This window comes from Aethina tumida, chromosome 6, assembly GCF_024364675.1.
Source record: "Aethina tumida isolate Nest 87 chromosome 6, icAetTumi1.1, whole genome shotgun sequence".
In the NCBI taxonomy this organism is placed as follows: Eukaryota; Metazoa; Arthropoda; class Insecta; order Coleoptera; family Nitidulidae; genus Aethina; species Aethina tumida.
In genome coordinates, this window is record NC_065440.1 from 151,102 (window position 1) to 167,887 (window position 16,786).

Sequence of the window (16,786 nt, forward strand, 5' to 3'; positions counted from 1 at the left end):
TTATTATTATTATTATTATTATTATTATTATTATTATTATTATTATTATTATTATTATTTAATTATTCTTATTACTATTGTTGTTGTTATTATTGTTATTGACATTATTATTAATGACATTAATATTTTCATTATTGTTTTTATTGTTGTTAGTTTCAATAAATTTTCGTCGGTACGTGTGTATCCTCGATTACCTGTTTGCTCAATGAAGCATTCATGCGTAAAAATCTACCTGAAACTGTAACTGCTCACCTATAAATAACGTTCATTACTGCCGTTGATCAGTATATTAGGTATCGTTCAACCATGCCGTTCGTTACGTCGCTATTCCATTACTGCAAAACCATTTTCTTTTTCTATCCGACCGTCTGTGACGATAATGTCGATAACGTCGATAGGAAATCAACTAAACGCACCAGAGAGAATTATAGAGACGACGACGATGTCAATTTTACAAACAGCGGTGTGGTTAAAAAATTAAAATTAACACGAGACATGGGCACATCGACCGAATCGATGTCACCGAACGCTAAAGTAACGACCGTACCTGCTTCAGACGCACCCACTCCGACTCTGTCTGTTTCCCCGGAACCAGTCATCGCTAATAAAATTACGATATCTGAAACAACAACAACAACAACAACAACAACAACAAACACGAGCAACGAAATCGCAATATTCCCTTCGGATTTGACTCCTATTCAGCCGGTTTCTAGCCTAAAGGGAAAACAGGCGGTGGAGACGGTAAGAAAAGAGGAAGTACATATTAAAAAGATTGTCGTCGTTCTCGATTCTTATCGTCCGACACCTAGAAGAAGAATTTTGAAACCAAGCAGACGCATCGTTAGGAAACTATTCGACGATGTATCCGCCGATCTACCGGTGCCGGTTGAAAAAACAACAACAACAACAACAACAACAACAACAACAGTTTCCGTTCCGTTGATAGTGGAACCGACAAAAAGATATTCGTTGGCAGGACCGGTATTAAATTTACGGTATTACAGGACTAATATGTACACAAATTTTCAAAGAAAATAAAATAAATAGATTACAGTTACACGTAATAGTTTTAATTTAATTTAATTTAATTTAATTTAATTTAATTTAATTTAATTTAATTTAATAATAATAATATTAATGAATAATAAATTTTCATATGTAGGTGTCGGTCGAATGTGAGCACAGACGGGCGTAAAAGCAAACGCAAACGTACAGGGACAAAATGGGAGATAGTTTATATTTAATAAGAGTCTCTAGCAGTCGACGCTGGGCGGCGGCCGTATGTGGACGTGCGGACGCGCGAGAGATCTGTCTGTCCGTCTACCTACTAACTGAAATCGATATTCGTCGATTTGCAACGGGATGCTTTCGCTTGAAACCCGTTCGGAAACTGACAAAATTAATAATCGATAATTGACAATTGACTGTAATTATAAATAAATAATCTCAAAATGTTGAAATTGAATTAAGAAACGGTCATCCGAGTTCACCCATTCTCTCACTCACTCGCTCACTCACACACTCATTCATTCATACATTCATTCATCCATCCATTCATTCATTGACATACTCACACAAACCATTTGTGTTGTTGTTGTTTAGGTATAAAAACGTGATGGAGACGAATGTAAATGTTATTTAGACGAATTTTTCGACAAAAAATGGAAGTATGACGCGCATCCACCATTTATCGACTTTTTATATTTTTTTTGTTAATAAAATATTTCTAAAAATTACATCAATTAAGAAAAATACAAGGAGAAATCAGCAAAAAGGCAACAGCACGCGGTATTCCCAAGCGGTCACCCATCCAAGTACTAACCGCGCCCGACGTTGCTTGACTTCAGTGATCGGACGAGAACTGGTATTTTCAACGTGGTATGGCCGTTGCCGACAGTTTTTCATTCTCAAATTGTTCAAGAGCAACGCATATTATCGGTTGGACGTCAATTTTAAGGTTATCAGGATGATTTCAGAGGACCATAAAGTGTGCAGGGTTTTAGTCAGTTTGTCGTAAGTATAATAATTAAAATAAATTATTGTTTTCATTATTATTCATATTGTTGTTATTTTTATTGTTCTTCTTCTTTTTACTATTATTATTATTTAATTATTATAATTATTATTATTATTATTATTTAATTATTATTATTTCATTATTATTATTATTATTATTATTATTATTATTATTATTATTATTATTATTATTATTATTATTATTATTATTATTATTATTTAATTATTCTTATTACTATTGTTGTTGTTATTATTGTTATTGACATTATTATTAATGACATTAATATTTTCATTATTGTTTTTATTGTTGTTAGTTTCAATAAATTTTCGTCGGTACGTGTGTATCCTCGATTACCTGTTTGCTCAATGAAGCATTCATGCGTAAAAATCTACCTGAAACTGTAACTGCTCACCTATAAATAACGTTCATTACTGCCGTTGATCAGTATATTAGGTATCGTTCAACCATGCCGTTCGTTACGTCGCTATTCCATTACTGCAAAACCATTTTCTTTTTCTATCCGACCGTCTGTGACGATAATGTCGATAACGTCGATAGGAAATCAACTAAACGCACCAGAGAGAATTATAGAGACGACGACGATGTCAATTTTACAAACAGCGGTGTGGTTAAAAAATTAAAATTAACACGAGACATGGGCACATCGACCGAATCGATGTCACCGAACGCTAAAGTAACGACCGTACCTGCTTCAGACGCACCCACTCCGACTCTGTCTGTTTCCCCGGAACCAGTCATCGCTAATAAAATTACAATATCTGAAACATCAACAACAACAACAACAACAACAACAAACACGAGCAACGAAATCGCAATATTCCCTTCGGATTTGACTCCTATTCAGCCGGTTTCTAGCCTAAAGGGAAAACAGGCGGTGGAGACGGTAAGAAAAGAGGAAGTACATATTAAAAAGAATGTCGTCGTTCTCGATTCTTATCGTCCGACACCTAGAAGAAGAATTTTGAAACCAAGCAGACGCATCGTTAGGAAACTATTCGACGATGTATCCGCCGATCTACCGGTGCCGGTTGAAAAAACAACAACAACAACAACAACAACAACAACAACAACAACAACAACAACAACAGTTTCCGTTCCGTTGATAGTGGAACCGACAAAAAGATATTCGTTGGCAGGACCGGTATTAAATTTACGGTATTACAGGACTAATATGTACACAAATTTTCAAAGAAAATAAAATAAATAGATTACAGTTACACGTAATAGTTTTAATTTAATTTAAATTAATTTAATTTAATTTAATTTAATTTAATTTAATTTAATTTAATTTAATTTAATTTAATTTAATTTAATTTAATTTAATTTAATTTAATTTAATTTAATTTAATTTAATTTAATTTAATTTAATTTAATTTAATTTAATTTAATTTAATTTAATTTAATTTAATTTAATTTAATTTAATTTAATTTAATTTAATTTAATTTAATTTAATTTAATAATAATAATATTAATGAATAATAAATTTTCATATGTAGGTGTCGGTCGAATGTGAGCACAGACGGGCGTAAAAGCAAACGCAAACGTACAGGGACAAAATGGGAGATAGTTTATATTTAATAAGAGTCTCTAGCAGTCGACGCTGGGCGGCGGCCGTATGTGGACGTGCGGACGCGCGAGAGATCTGTCTGTCCGTCTACCTACTAACTGAAATCGATATTCGTCGATTTGCAACGGGATGCTTTCGCTTGAAACCCGTTCGGAAACTGACAAAATTAATAATCGATAATTGACAATTGACTGTAATTATAAATAAATAATCTCAAAATGTTGAAATTGAATTAAGAAACGGTCATCCGAGTTCACCCATTCTCTCACTCACTCGCTCACTCACACACTCATTCATTCATACATTCATTCATCCATCCATTCATTCATTGACATACTCACACAAACCATTTGTGTTGTTGTTGTTTAGGTATAAAAACGTGATGGAGACGAATGTAAATGTTATTTAGACGAATTTTTCGACAAAAAATGGAAGTATGACGCGCATCCACCATTTATCGACTTTTTATATTTTTTTTGTTAATAAAATATTTCTAAAAATTACATCAATTAAGAAAAATACAAGGAGAAATCAGCAAAAAGGCAACAGCACGCGGTATTCCCAAGCGGTCACCCATCCAAGTACTAACCGCGCCCGACGTTGCTTGACTTCAGTGATTGGACGAGAACTGGTATTTTCAACGTGGTATGGCCGTTGCCGACAGTTTTTCATTCTCAAATTGTTCAAGAGCAACGCATATTATCGGTTGGACGTCAATTTTAAGGTTATCAGGATGATTTCAGAGGACCATAAAGTGTGCAGGGTTTTAGTCAGTTTGTCGTAAGTATAATAATTAAAATAAATTATTGTTTTCATTATTATTCATATTGTTGTTATTTTTATTGTTCTTCTTCTTTTTACTATTATTATTATTATTTAATTACTATTATTATTATTTAATTATTATAATTATTATTATTATTATTATTTAATTATTATTATTTCATTATTATTATTATTATTATTATTATTATTATTATTATTATTATTATTATTATTATTATTATTATTATTATTATTATTATTATTATTTAATTATTCTTATTACTATTGTTGTTGTTATTATTGTTATTGACATTATTATTAATGACATTAATATTTTCATTATTGTTTTTATTGTTGTTAGTTTCAATAAATTTTCGTCGGTACGTGTGTATCCTCGATTACCTGTTTGCTCAATGAAGCATTCATGCGTAAAAATCTACCTGAAACTGTAACTGCTCACCTATAAATAACGTTCATTACTGCCGTTGATCAGTATATTAGGTATCGTTCAACCATGCCGTTCGTTACGTCGCTATTCCATTACTGCAAAACCATTTTCTTTTTCTATCCGACCGTCTGTGACGATAATGTCGATAACGTCGATAGGAAATCAACTAAACGCACCAGAGAGAATTATAGAGACGACGACGATGTCAATTTTACAAACAGCGGTGTGGTTAAAAAATTAAAATTAACACGAGACATGGGCACATCGACCGAATCGATGTCACCGAACGCTAAAGTAACGACCGTACCTGCTTCAGACGCACCCACTCCGACTCTGTCTGTTTCCCCGGAACCAGTCATCGCTAATAAAATTACGATATCTGAAACAACAACAACAACAACAACAACAACAACAACAAACACGAGCAACGAAATCGCAATATTCCCTTCGGATTTGACTCCTATTCAGCCGGTTTCTAGCCTAAAGGGAAAACAGGCGGTGGAGACGGTAAGAAAAGAGGAAGTACATATTAAAAAGATTGTCGTCGTTCTCGATTCTTATCGTCCGACACCTAGAAGAAGAATTTTGAAACCAAGCAGACGCATCGTTAGGAAACTATTCGACGATGTATCCGCCGATCTACCGGTGCCGGTTGAAAAAACAACAACAACAACAACAACAACAACAACAACAGTTTCCGTTCCGTTGATAGTGGAACCGACAAAAAGATATTCGTTGGCAGGACCGGTATTAAATTTACGGTATTACAGGACTAATATGTACACAAATTTTCAAAGAAAATAAAATAAATAGATTACAGTTACACGTAATAGTTTTAATTTAATTTAATTTAATTTAATTTAATTTAATTTAATTTAATTTAATTTAATTTAATTTAATTTAATAATAATAATATTAATGAATAATAAATTTTCATATGTAGGTGTCGGTCGAATGTGAGCACAGACGGGCGTAAAAGCAAACGCAAACGTACAGGGACAAAATGGGAGATAGTTTATATTTAATAAGAGTCTCTAGCAGTCGACGCTGGGCGGCGGCCGTATGTGGACGTGCGGACGCGCGAGAGATCTGTCTGTCCGTCTACCTACTAACTGAAATCGATATTCGTCGATTTGCAACGGGATGCTTTCGCTTGAAACCCGTTCGGAAACTGACAAAATTAATAATCGATAATTGACAATTGACTGTAATTATAAATAAATAATCTCAAAATGTTGAAATTGAATTAAGAAACGGTCATCCGAGTTCACCCATTCTCTCACTCACTCGCTCACTCACACACTCATTCATTCATACATTCATTCATCCATCCATTCATTCATTGACATACTCACACAAACCATTTGTGTTGTTGTTGTTTAGGTATAAAAACGTGATGGAGACGAATGTAAATGTTATTTAGACGAATTTTTCGACAAAAAATGGAAGTATGACGCGCATCCACCATTTATCGACTTTTTATATTTTTTTTGTTAATAAAATATTTCTAAAAATTACATCAATTAAGAAAAATACAAGGAGAAATCAGCAAAAAGGCAACAGCACGCGGTATTCCCAAGCGGTCACCCATCCAAGTACTAACCGCGCCCGACGTTGCTTGACTTCAGTGATCGGACGAGAACTGGTATTTTCAACGTGGTATGGCCGTTGCCGACAGTTTTTCATTCTCAAATTGTTCAAGAGCAACGCATATTATCGGTTGGACGTCAATTTTAAGGTTATCAGGATGATTTCAGAGGACCATAAAGTGTGCAGGGTTTTAGTCAGTTTGTCGTAAGTATAATAATTAAAATAAATTATTGTTTTCATTATTATTCATATTGTTGTTATTTTTATTGTTCTTCTTCTTTTTACTATTATTATTATTATTTAATTACTATTATTATTATTTAATTATTATAATTATTATTATTATTATTATTTAATTATTATTATTTCATTATTATTATTATTATTATTATTATTATTATTATTATTATTATTATTATTATTATTATTTAATTATTCTTATTACTATTGTTGTTGTTATTATTGTTATTGACATTATTATTAATGACATTAATATTTTCATTATTGTTTTTATTGTTGTTAGTTTCAATAAATTTTCGTCGGTACGTGTGTATCCTCGATTACCTGTTTGCTCAATGAAGCATTCATGCGTAAAAATCTACCTGAAACTGTAACTGCTCACCTATAAATAACGTTCATTACTGCCGTTGATCAGTATATTAGGTATCGTTCAACCATGCCGTTCGTTACGTCGCTATTCCATTACTGCAAAACCATTTTCTTTTTCTATCCGACCGTCTGTGACGATAATGTCGATAACGTCGATAGGAAATCAACTAAACGCACCAGAGAGAATTATAGAGACGACGACGATGTCAATTTTACAAACAGCGGTGTGGTTAAAAAATTAAAATTAACACGAGACATGGGCACATCGACCGAATCGATGTCACCGAACGCTAAAGTAACGACCGCACCTGCTTCAGACGCACCCACTCCGACTCTGTCTGTTTCCCCGGAACCAGTCATCGCTAATAAAATTACAATATCTGAAACATCAACAACAACAACAACAACAACAACAAACACGAGCAACGAAATCGCAATATTCCCTTCGGATTTGACTCCTATTCAGCCGGTTTCTAGCCTAAAGGGAAAACAGGCGGTGGAGACGGTAAGAAAAGAGGAAGTACATATTAAAAAGAATGTTGTCGTTCTCGATTCTTATCGTCCGACACCTAGAAGAAGAATTTTGAAACCAAGCAGACGCATCGTTAGGAAACTATTCGACGATGTATCCGCCGATCTACCGGTGCCGGTTGAAAAAACAACAACAACAACAACAACAACAACAACAGTTTCCGTTCCGTTGATAGTGGAACCGACAAAAAGATATTCGTTGGCAGGACCGGTATTAAATTTACGGTATTACAGGACTAATATGTACACAAATTTTCAAAGAAAATAAAATAAATAGATTACAGTTACACGTAATAGTTTTAATTTAATTTAAATTAATTTAATTTAATTTAATTTAATTTAATTTAATTTAATTTAATTTAATTTAATTTAATTTAATTTAATTTAATTTAATTTAATTTAATTTAATTTAATTTAATTTAATTTAATTTAATTTAATTTAATTTAATTTAATTTAATTTAATTTAATTTAATTTAATTTAATTTAATTTAATTTAATTTAATTTAATTTAATTTAATTTAATTTAATTTAATTTAATTTAATTTAATTTAATTTAATTTAATTTAATTTAATTTAATTTAATTTAATTTAATTTAATTTAATTTAATTTAATTTAATTTAATTTAATTTAATTTAATTTAATTTAATTTAATTTAATTTAATTTAATAATAATAATATTAATGAATAATAAATTTTCATATGTAGGTGTCGGTCGAATGTGAGCACAGACGGGCGTAAAAGCAAACGCAAACGTACACGGACAAAATGGGAGATAGTTTATATTTAATAAGAGTCTCTAGCAGTCGACGCTGGGCGGCGGCCGTATGTGGACGTGCGGACGCGCGAGAGATCTGTCTGTCCGTCTACCTACTAACTGAAATCGATATTCGTCGATTTGCAACGGGATGCTTTCGCTTGAAACCCGTTCGGAAACTGACAAAATTAATAATCGATAATTGACAATTGACTGTAATTATAAATAAATAATCTCAAAATGTTGAAATTGAATTAAGAAACGGTCATCCGAGTTCACCCATTCTCTCACTCACTCGCTCACTCACACACTCATTCATTCATACATTCATTCATCCATCCATTCATTCATTGACATACTCACACAAACCATTTGTGTTGTTGTTGTTTAGGTATAAAAACGTGACGGAGACGAATGTAAATGTTATTTAGACGAATTTTTCGACAAAAAATGGAAGTATGACGCGCATCCACCATTTATCGACTTTTTATATTTTTTTTGTTAATAAAATATTTCTAAAAATTACATCAACTAAGAAAAATACAAGGAGAAATCAGCAAAAAGGCAACAGCACGCGGTATTCCCAAGCGGTCACCCATCCAAGTACTAACCGCGCCCGACGTTGCTTGACTTCAGTGATCGGACGAGAACTGGTATTTTCAACGTGGTATGGCCGTTGCCGACAGTTTTTCGTTCTCAAATTGTTCAAGAGCAACGCATATTATCGGTTGGACGTCAATTTTAAGGTTATCAGGATGATTTCAGAGGACCATAAAGTGTGCAGGATTTTAGTCAGTTTGTCGTAAGTATAATAATTAAAATAAATTATTGTTTTCATTATTATTCATATTGTTGTTATTTTTATTGTTCTTCTTCTTTTTACTATTATTATTATTATTTAATTACTATTATTATTATTTAATTATTATTATTTCATTATTATTATTATTATTATTATTATTATTATTATTTAATTATTCTTATTACTATTGTTGTTGTTATTATTGTTATTGACATTATTATTAATGACATTAATATTTTCATTATTGTTTTTATTGTTGTTAGTTTCAATAAATGTTCGTCGGTACGTGTGTATCCTCGATTACCTGTTTGCTCAATGAAGCATTCATGCGTAAAAATCTACCTGAAACTGTAACTGCTCACCTATAAATAACGTTCATTACTGCCGTTGATCAGTATATTAGGTATCGTTCAACCATGCCGTTCGTTACGTCGCTATTCCATTACTGCAAAACCATTTTCTTTTTCTATCCGACCGTCTGTGACGATAATGTCGATAACGTCGATAGGAAATCAACTAAACGCACCAGAGAGAATTATAGAGACGACGACGATGTCAATTTTACAAACAGCGGTGTGGTTAAAAAATTAAAATTAACACGAGACATGGGCACATCGACCGAATCGATGTCACCGAACGCTAAAGTAACGACCGTACCTGCTTCAGACGCACCCACTCCGACTCTGTCTGTTTCCCCGGAACCAGTCATCGCTAATAAAATTACAATATCTGAAACATCAACAACAACAACAACAACAACAACAAACACGAGCAACGAAATCGCAATATTCCCTTCGGATTTGACTCCTATTCAGCCGGTTTCTAGCCTAAAGGGAAAACAGGCGGTGGAGACGGTAAGAAAAGAGGAAGTACATATTAAAAAGATTGTCGTCGTTCTCGATTCTTATCGTCCGACACCTAGAAGAAGAATTTTGAAACCAAGCAGACGCATCGTTAGGAAACTATTCGACGATGTATCCGCCGATCTACCGGTGCCGGTTGAAAAAACAACAACAACAACAACAACAACAACAACAGTTTCCGTTCCGTTGATAGTGGAACCGACAAAAAGATATTCGTTGGCAGGACCGGTATTAAATTTACGGTATTACAGGACTAATATGTACACAAATTTTCAAAGAAAATAAAATAAATAGATTACAGTTACACGTAATAGTTTTAATTTAATTTAATTTAATTTAATTTAATTTAATTTAATTTAATTTAATTTAATTTAATTTAATTTAATTTAATAATAATATTAATGAATAATAAATTTTCATATGTAGGTGTCGGTCGAATGTGAGCACAGACGGGCGTAAAAGCAAACGCAAACGTACACGGACAAAATGGGAGATAGTTTATATTTAATAAGAGTCTCTAGCAGTCGACGCTGGGCGGCGGCCGTATGTGGACGTGCGGACGCGCGAGAGATCTGTCTGTCCGTCTACCTACTAACTGAAATCGATATTCGTCGATTTGCAACGGGATGCTTTCGCTTGAAACCCGTTCGGAAACTGACAAAATTAATAATCGATAATTGACAATTGACTGTAATTATAAATAAATAATCTCAAAATGTTGAAATTGAATTAAGAAACGGTCATCCGAGTTCACCCATTCTCTCACTCACTCGCTCACTCACACACTCATTCATTCATACATTCATTCATCCATCCATTCATTCATTGACATACTCACACAAACCATTTGTGTTGTTGTTGTTTAGGTATAAAAACGTGATGGAGACGAATGTAAATGTTATTTAGACGAATTTTTCGACAAAAAATGGAAGTATGACGCGCATCCACCATTTATCGACTTTTTATATTTTTTTTGTTAATAAAATATTTCTAAAAATTACATCAATTAAGAAAAATACAAGGAGAAATCAGCAAAAAGGCAACAGCACGCGGTATTCCCAAGCGGTCACCCATCCAAGTACTAACCGCGCCCGACGTTGCTTGACTTCAGTGATCGGACGAGAACTGGTATTTTCAACGTGGTATGGCCGTTGCCGACAGTTTTTCATTCTCAAATTGTTCAAGAGCAACGCATATTATCGGTTGGACGTCAATTTTAAGGTTATCAGGATGATTTCAGAGGACCATAAAGTGTGCAGGGTTTTAGTCAGTTTGTCGTAAGTATAATAATTAAAATAAATTATTGTTTTCATTATTATTCATATTGTTGTTATTTTTATTGTTCTTCTTCTTTTTACTATTATTATTATTATTTAATTACTATTATTATTATTTAATTATTATAATTATTATTATTATTATTATTTAATTATTATTATTTCATTATTATTATTATTATTATTATTATTATTATTATTATTATTATTATTATTATTATTATTATTTAATTATTCTTATTACTATTGTTGTTGTTATTATTGTTATTGACATTATTATTAATGACATTAATATTTTCATTATTGTTTTTATTGTTGTTAGTTTCAATAAATTTTCGTCGGTACGTGTGTATCCTCGATTACCTGTTTGCTCAATGAAGCATTCATGCGTAAAAATCTACCTGAAACTGTAACTGCTCACCTATAAATAACGTTCATTACTGCCGTTGATCAGTATATTAGGTATCGTTCAACCATGCCGTTCGTTACGTCGCTATTCCATTACTGCAAAACCATTTTCTTTTTCTATCCGACCGTCTGTGACGATAATGTCGATAACGTCGATAGGAAATCAACTAAACGCACCAGAGAGAATTATAGAGACGACGACGATGTCAATTTTACAAACAGCGGTGTGGTTAAAAAATTAAAATTAACACGAGACATGGGCACATCGACCGAATCGATGTCACCGAACGCTAAAGTAACGACCGTACCTGCTTCAGACGCACCCACTCCGACTCTGTCTGTTTCCCCGGAACCAGTCATCGCTAATAAAATTACGATATCTGAAACAACAACAACAACAACAACAACAACAACAAACACGAGCAACGAAATCGCAATATTCCCTTCGGATTTGACTCCTATTCAGCCGGTTTCTAGCCTAAAGGGAAAACAGGCGGTGGAGACGGTAAGAAAAGAGGAAGTACATATTAAAAAGATTGTCGTCGTTCTCGATTCTTATCGTCCGACACCTAGAAGAAGAATTTTGAAACCAAGCAGACGCATCGTTAGGAAACTATTCGACGATGTATCCGCCGATCTACCGGTGCCGGTTGAAAAAACAACAACAACAACAACAACAACAACAACAGTTTCCGTTCCGTTGATAGTGGAACCGACAAAAAGATATTCGTTGGCAGGACCGGTATTAAATTTACGGTATTACAGGACTAATATGTACACAAATTTTCAAAGAAAATAAAATAAATAGATTACAGTTACACGTAATAGTTTTAATTTAATTTAATTTAATTTAATTTAATTTAATTTAATTTAATTTAATTTAATTTAATTTAATTTAATTTAATAATAATAATATTAATGAATAATAAATTTTCATATGTAGGTGTCGGTCGAATGTGAGCACAGACGGGCGTAAAAGCAAACGCAAACGTACACGGACAAAATGGGAGATAGTTTATATTTAATAAGAGTCTCTAGCAGTCGACGCTGGGCGGCGGCCGTATGTGGACGTGCGGACGCGCGAGAGATCTGTCTGTCCGTCTACCTACTAACTGAAATCGATATTCGTCGATTTGCAACGGGATGCTTTCGCTTGAAACCCGTTCGGAAACTGACAAAATTAATAATCGATAATTGACAATTGACTGTAATTATAAATAAATAATCTCAAAATGTTGAAATTGAATTAAGAAACGGTCATCCGAGTTCACCCATTCTCTCACTCACTCGCTCACTCACACACTCATTCATTCATACATTCATTCATCCATCCATTCATTCATTGACATACTCACACAAACCATTTGTGTTGTTGTTGTTTAGGTATAAAAACGTGACGGAGACGAATGTAAATGTTATTTAGACGAATTTTTCGACAAAAAATGGAAGTATGACGCGCATCCACCATTTATCGACTTTTTATATTTTTTTTGTTAATAAAATATTTCTAAAAATTACATCAACTAAGAAAAATACAAGGAGAAATCAGCAAAAAGGCAACAGCACGCGGTATTCCCAAGCGGTCACCCATCCAAGTACTAACCGCGCCCGACGTTGCTTGACTTCAGTGATCGGACGAGAACTGGTATTTTCAACGTGGTATGGCCGTTGCCGACAGTTTTTCGTTCTCAAATTGTTCAAGAGCAACGCATATTATCGGTTGGACGTCAATTTTAAGGTTATCAGGATGATTTCAGAGGACCATAAAGTGTGCAGGATTTTAGTCAGTTTGTCGTAAGTATAATAATTAAAATAAATTATTGTTTTCATTATTATTCATATTGTTGTTATTTTTATTGTTCTTCTTCTTTTTACTATTATTATTATTATTTAATTACTATTATTATTATTTAATTATTATTATTTCATTATTATTATTATTATTATTATTATTATTATTATTATTTAATTATTCTTATTACTATTGTTGTTGTTATTATTGTTATTGACATTATTATTAATGACATTAATATTTTCATTATTGTTTTTATTGTTGTTAGTTTCAATAAATTTTCGTCGGTACGTGTGTATCCTCGATTACCTGTTTGCTCAATGAAGCATTCATGCGTAAAAATCTACCTGAAACTGTAACTGCTCACCTATAAATAACGTTCATTACTGCCGTTGATCAGTATATTAGGTATCGTTCAACCATGCCGTTCGTTACGTCGCTATTCCATTACTGCAAAACCATTTTCTTTTTCTATCCGACCGTCTGTGACGATAATGTCGATAACGTCGATAGGAAATCAACTAAACGCACCAGAGAGAATTATAGAGACGACGACGATGTCAATTTTACAAACAGCGGTGTGGTTAAAAAATTAAAATTAACACGAGACATGGGCACATCGACCGAATCGATGTCACCGAACGCTAAAGTAACGACCGTACCTGCTTCAGACGCACCCACTCCGACTCTGTCTGTTTCCCCGGAACCAGTCATCGCTAATAAAATTACGATATCTGAAACAACAACAACAACAACAACAACAACAACAAACACGAGCAACGAAATCGCAATATTCCCTTCGGATTTGACTCCTATTCAGCCGGTTTCTAGCCTAAAGGGAAAACAGGCGGTGGAGACGGTAAGAAAAGAGGAAGTACATATTAAAAAGATTGTCGTCGTTCTCGATTCTTATCGTCCGACACCTAGAAGAAGAATTTTGAAACCAAGCAGACGCATCGTTAGGAAACTATTCGACGATGTATCCGCCGATCTACCGGTGCCGGTTGAAAAAACAACAACAACAACAACAACAACAACAACAACAGTTTCCGTTCCGTTGATAGTGGAACCGACAAAAAGATATTCGTTGGCAGGACCGGTATTAAATTTACGGTATTACAGGACTAATATGTACACAAATTTTCAAAGAAAATAAAATAAATAGATTACAGTTACACGTAATAGTTTTAATTTAATTTAATTTAATTTAATTTAATTTAATTTAATTTAATTTAATTTAATTTAATTTAATTTAATTTAATTTAATTTAATTTAATTTAATTTAATTTAATTTAATTTAATAATAATAATATTAATGAATAATAAATTTTCATATGTAGGTGTCGGTCGAATGTGAGCACAGACGGGCGTAAAAGCAAACGCAAACGTACAGGGACAAAATGGGAGATAGTTTATATTTAATAAGAGTCTCTAGCAGTCGACGCTGGGCGGCGGCCGTATGTGGACGTGCGGACGCGCGAGAGATCTGTCTGTCCGTCTACCTACTAACTGAAATCGATATTCGTCGATTTGCAACGGGATGCTTTCGCTTGAAACCCGTTCGGAAACTGACAAAATTAATAATCGATAATTGACAATTGACTGTAATTATAAATAAATAATCTCAAAATGTTGAAATTGAATTAAGAAACGGTCATCCGAGTTCACCCATTCTCTCACTCACTCGCTCACTCACACACTCATTCATTCATACATTCATTCATCCATCCATTCATTCATTGACATACTCACACAAACCATTTGTGTTGTTGTTGTTTAGGTATAAAAACGTGATGGAGACGAATGTAAATGTTATTTAGACGAATTTTTCGACAAAAAATGGAAGTATGACGCGCATCCACCATTTATCGACTTTTTATATTTTTTTTGTTAATAAAATATTTCTAAAAATTACATCAATTAAGAAAAATACAAGGAGAAATCAGCAAAAAGGCAACAGCACGCGGTATTCCCAAGCGGTCACCCATCCAAGTACTAACCGCGCCCGACGTTGCTTGACTTCAGTGATCGGACGAGAACTGGTATTTTCAACGTGGTATGGCCGTTGCCGACAGTTTTTCATTCTCAAATTGTTCAAGAGCAACGCATATTATCGGTTGGACGTCAATTTTAAGGTTATCAGGATGATTTCAGAGGACCATAAAGTGTGCAGGGTTTTAGTCAGTTTGTCGTAAGTATAATAATTAAAATAAATTATTGTTTTCATTATTATTCATATTGTTGTTATTTTTATTGTTCTTCTTCTTTTTACTATTATTATTATTATTTAATTACTATTATTATTATTTAATTATTATAATTATTATTATTATTATTATTTAATTATTATTATTTCATTATTATTATTATTATTATTATTATTATTATTATTATTATTATTATTTAATTATTCTTATTACTATTGTTGTTGTTATTATTGTTATTGACATTATTATTAATGACATTAATATTTTCATTATTGTTTTTATTGTTGTTAGTTTCAATAAATTTTCGTCGGTACGTGTGTATCCTCGATTACCTGTTTGCTCAATGAAGCATTCATGCGTAAAAATCTACCTGAAACTGTAACTGCTCACCTATAAATAACGTTCATTACTGCCGTTGATCAGTATATTAGGTATCGTTCAACCATGCCGTTCGTTACGTCGCTATTCCATTACTGCAAAACCATTTTCTTTTTCTATCCGACCGTCTGTGACGATAATGTCGATAACGTCGATAGGAAATCAACTAAACGCACCAGAGAGAATTATAGAGACGACGACGATGTCAATTTTACAAACAGCGGTGTGGTTAAAAAATTAAAATTAACACGAGACATGGGCACATCGACCGAATCGATGTCACCGAACGCTAAAGTAACGACCGTACCTGCTTCAGACGCACCCACTCCGACTCTGTCTGTTTCCCCGGAACCAGTCATCGCTAATAAAATTACGATATCTGAAACAACAACAACAACAACAACAACAACAACAACAAACACGAGCAACGAAATCGCAATATTCCCTTCGGATTTGACTCCTATTCAGCCGGTTTCTAGCCTAAAGGGAAAACAGGCGGTGGAGACGGTAAGAAAAGAGGAAGTACATATTAAAAAGATTGTCGTCGTTCTCGATTCTTATCGTCCGACACCTAGAAGAAGAATTTTGAAACCAAGCAGACGCATCGTTAGGAAACTATTCGACGATGTATCCGCCGATCTACCGGTGCCGGTTGAAAAAACAACAACAACAACAACAACAACAACAACAACAGTTTCCGTTCCGTTGATAGTGGAACCGACAAAAAGATATTCGTTGGCAGGACCGGTAT

At 33.2% G+C, this 16,786-nt stretch overlaps 7 non-coding genes across 7 annotated transcripts; all 7 read right to left on the reverse strand.

Moving 5' to 3' along the window:
- Positions 1-1,776: 1,776 nt before the first annotated feature.
- On the reverse strand, positions 1,777-1,895 carry LOC126266145 (5S ribosomal RNA). The gene has a single exon (XR_007548619.1). It is a non-coding gene; the product is annotated as a 5S ribosomal RNA (ribosomal RNA).
- Positions 1,896-4,149: 2,254 nt separating this feature from the next.
- Positions 4,150-4,268, reverse strand: LOC126266101 (5S ribosomal RNA). Its single transcript, XR_007548576.1, has one exon. It is a non-coding gene; the product is annotated as a 5S ribosomal RNA (ribosomal RNA).
- A 2,108-nt stretch (positions 4,269-6,376) lies between these two features.
- On the reverse strand, positions 6,377-6,495 carry LOC126266146 (5S ribosomal RNA). The gene has a single exon (XR_007548620.1). It is a non-coding gene; the product is annotated as a 5S ribosomal RNA (ribosomal RNA).
- A 2,375-nt stretch (positions 6,496-8,870) lies between these two features.
- On the reverse strand, positions 8,871-8,989 carry LOC126266147 (5S ribosomal RNA). The gene has a single exon (XR_007548621.1). It is a non-coding gene; the product is annotated as a 5S ribosomal RNA (ribosomal RNA).
- A 2,021-nt stretch (positions 8,990-11,010) lies between these two features.
- LOC126266148 (5S ribosomal RNA) lies at positions 11,011-11,129 on the reverse strand. Its single transcript, XR_007548622.1, has one exon. It is a non-coding gene; the product is annotated as a 5S ribosomal RNA (ribosomal RNA).
- Positions 11,130-13,212: 2,083 nt separating this feature from the next.
- Positions 13,213-13,331, reverse strand: LOC126266149 (5S ribosomal RNA). The gene has a single exon (XR_007548623.1). It is a non-coding gene; the product is annotated as a 5S ribosomal RNA (ribosomal RNA).
- Positions 13,332-15,401: 2,070 nt separating this feature from the next.
- On the reverse strand, positions 15,402-15,520 carry LOC126266150 (5S ribosomal RNA). The gene has a single exon (XR_007548624.1). It is a non-coding gene; the product is annotated as a 5S ribosomal RNA (ribosomal RNA).
- Between the last annotated feature and the right edge of the window lie 1,266 nt (positions 15,521-16,786).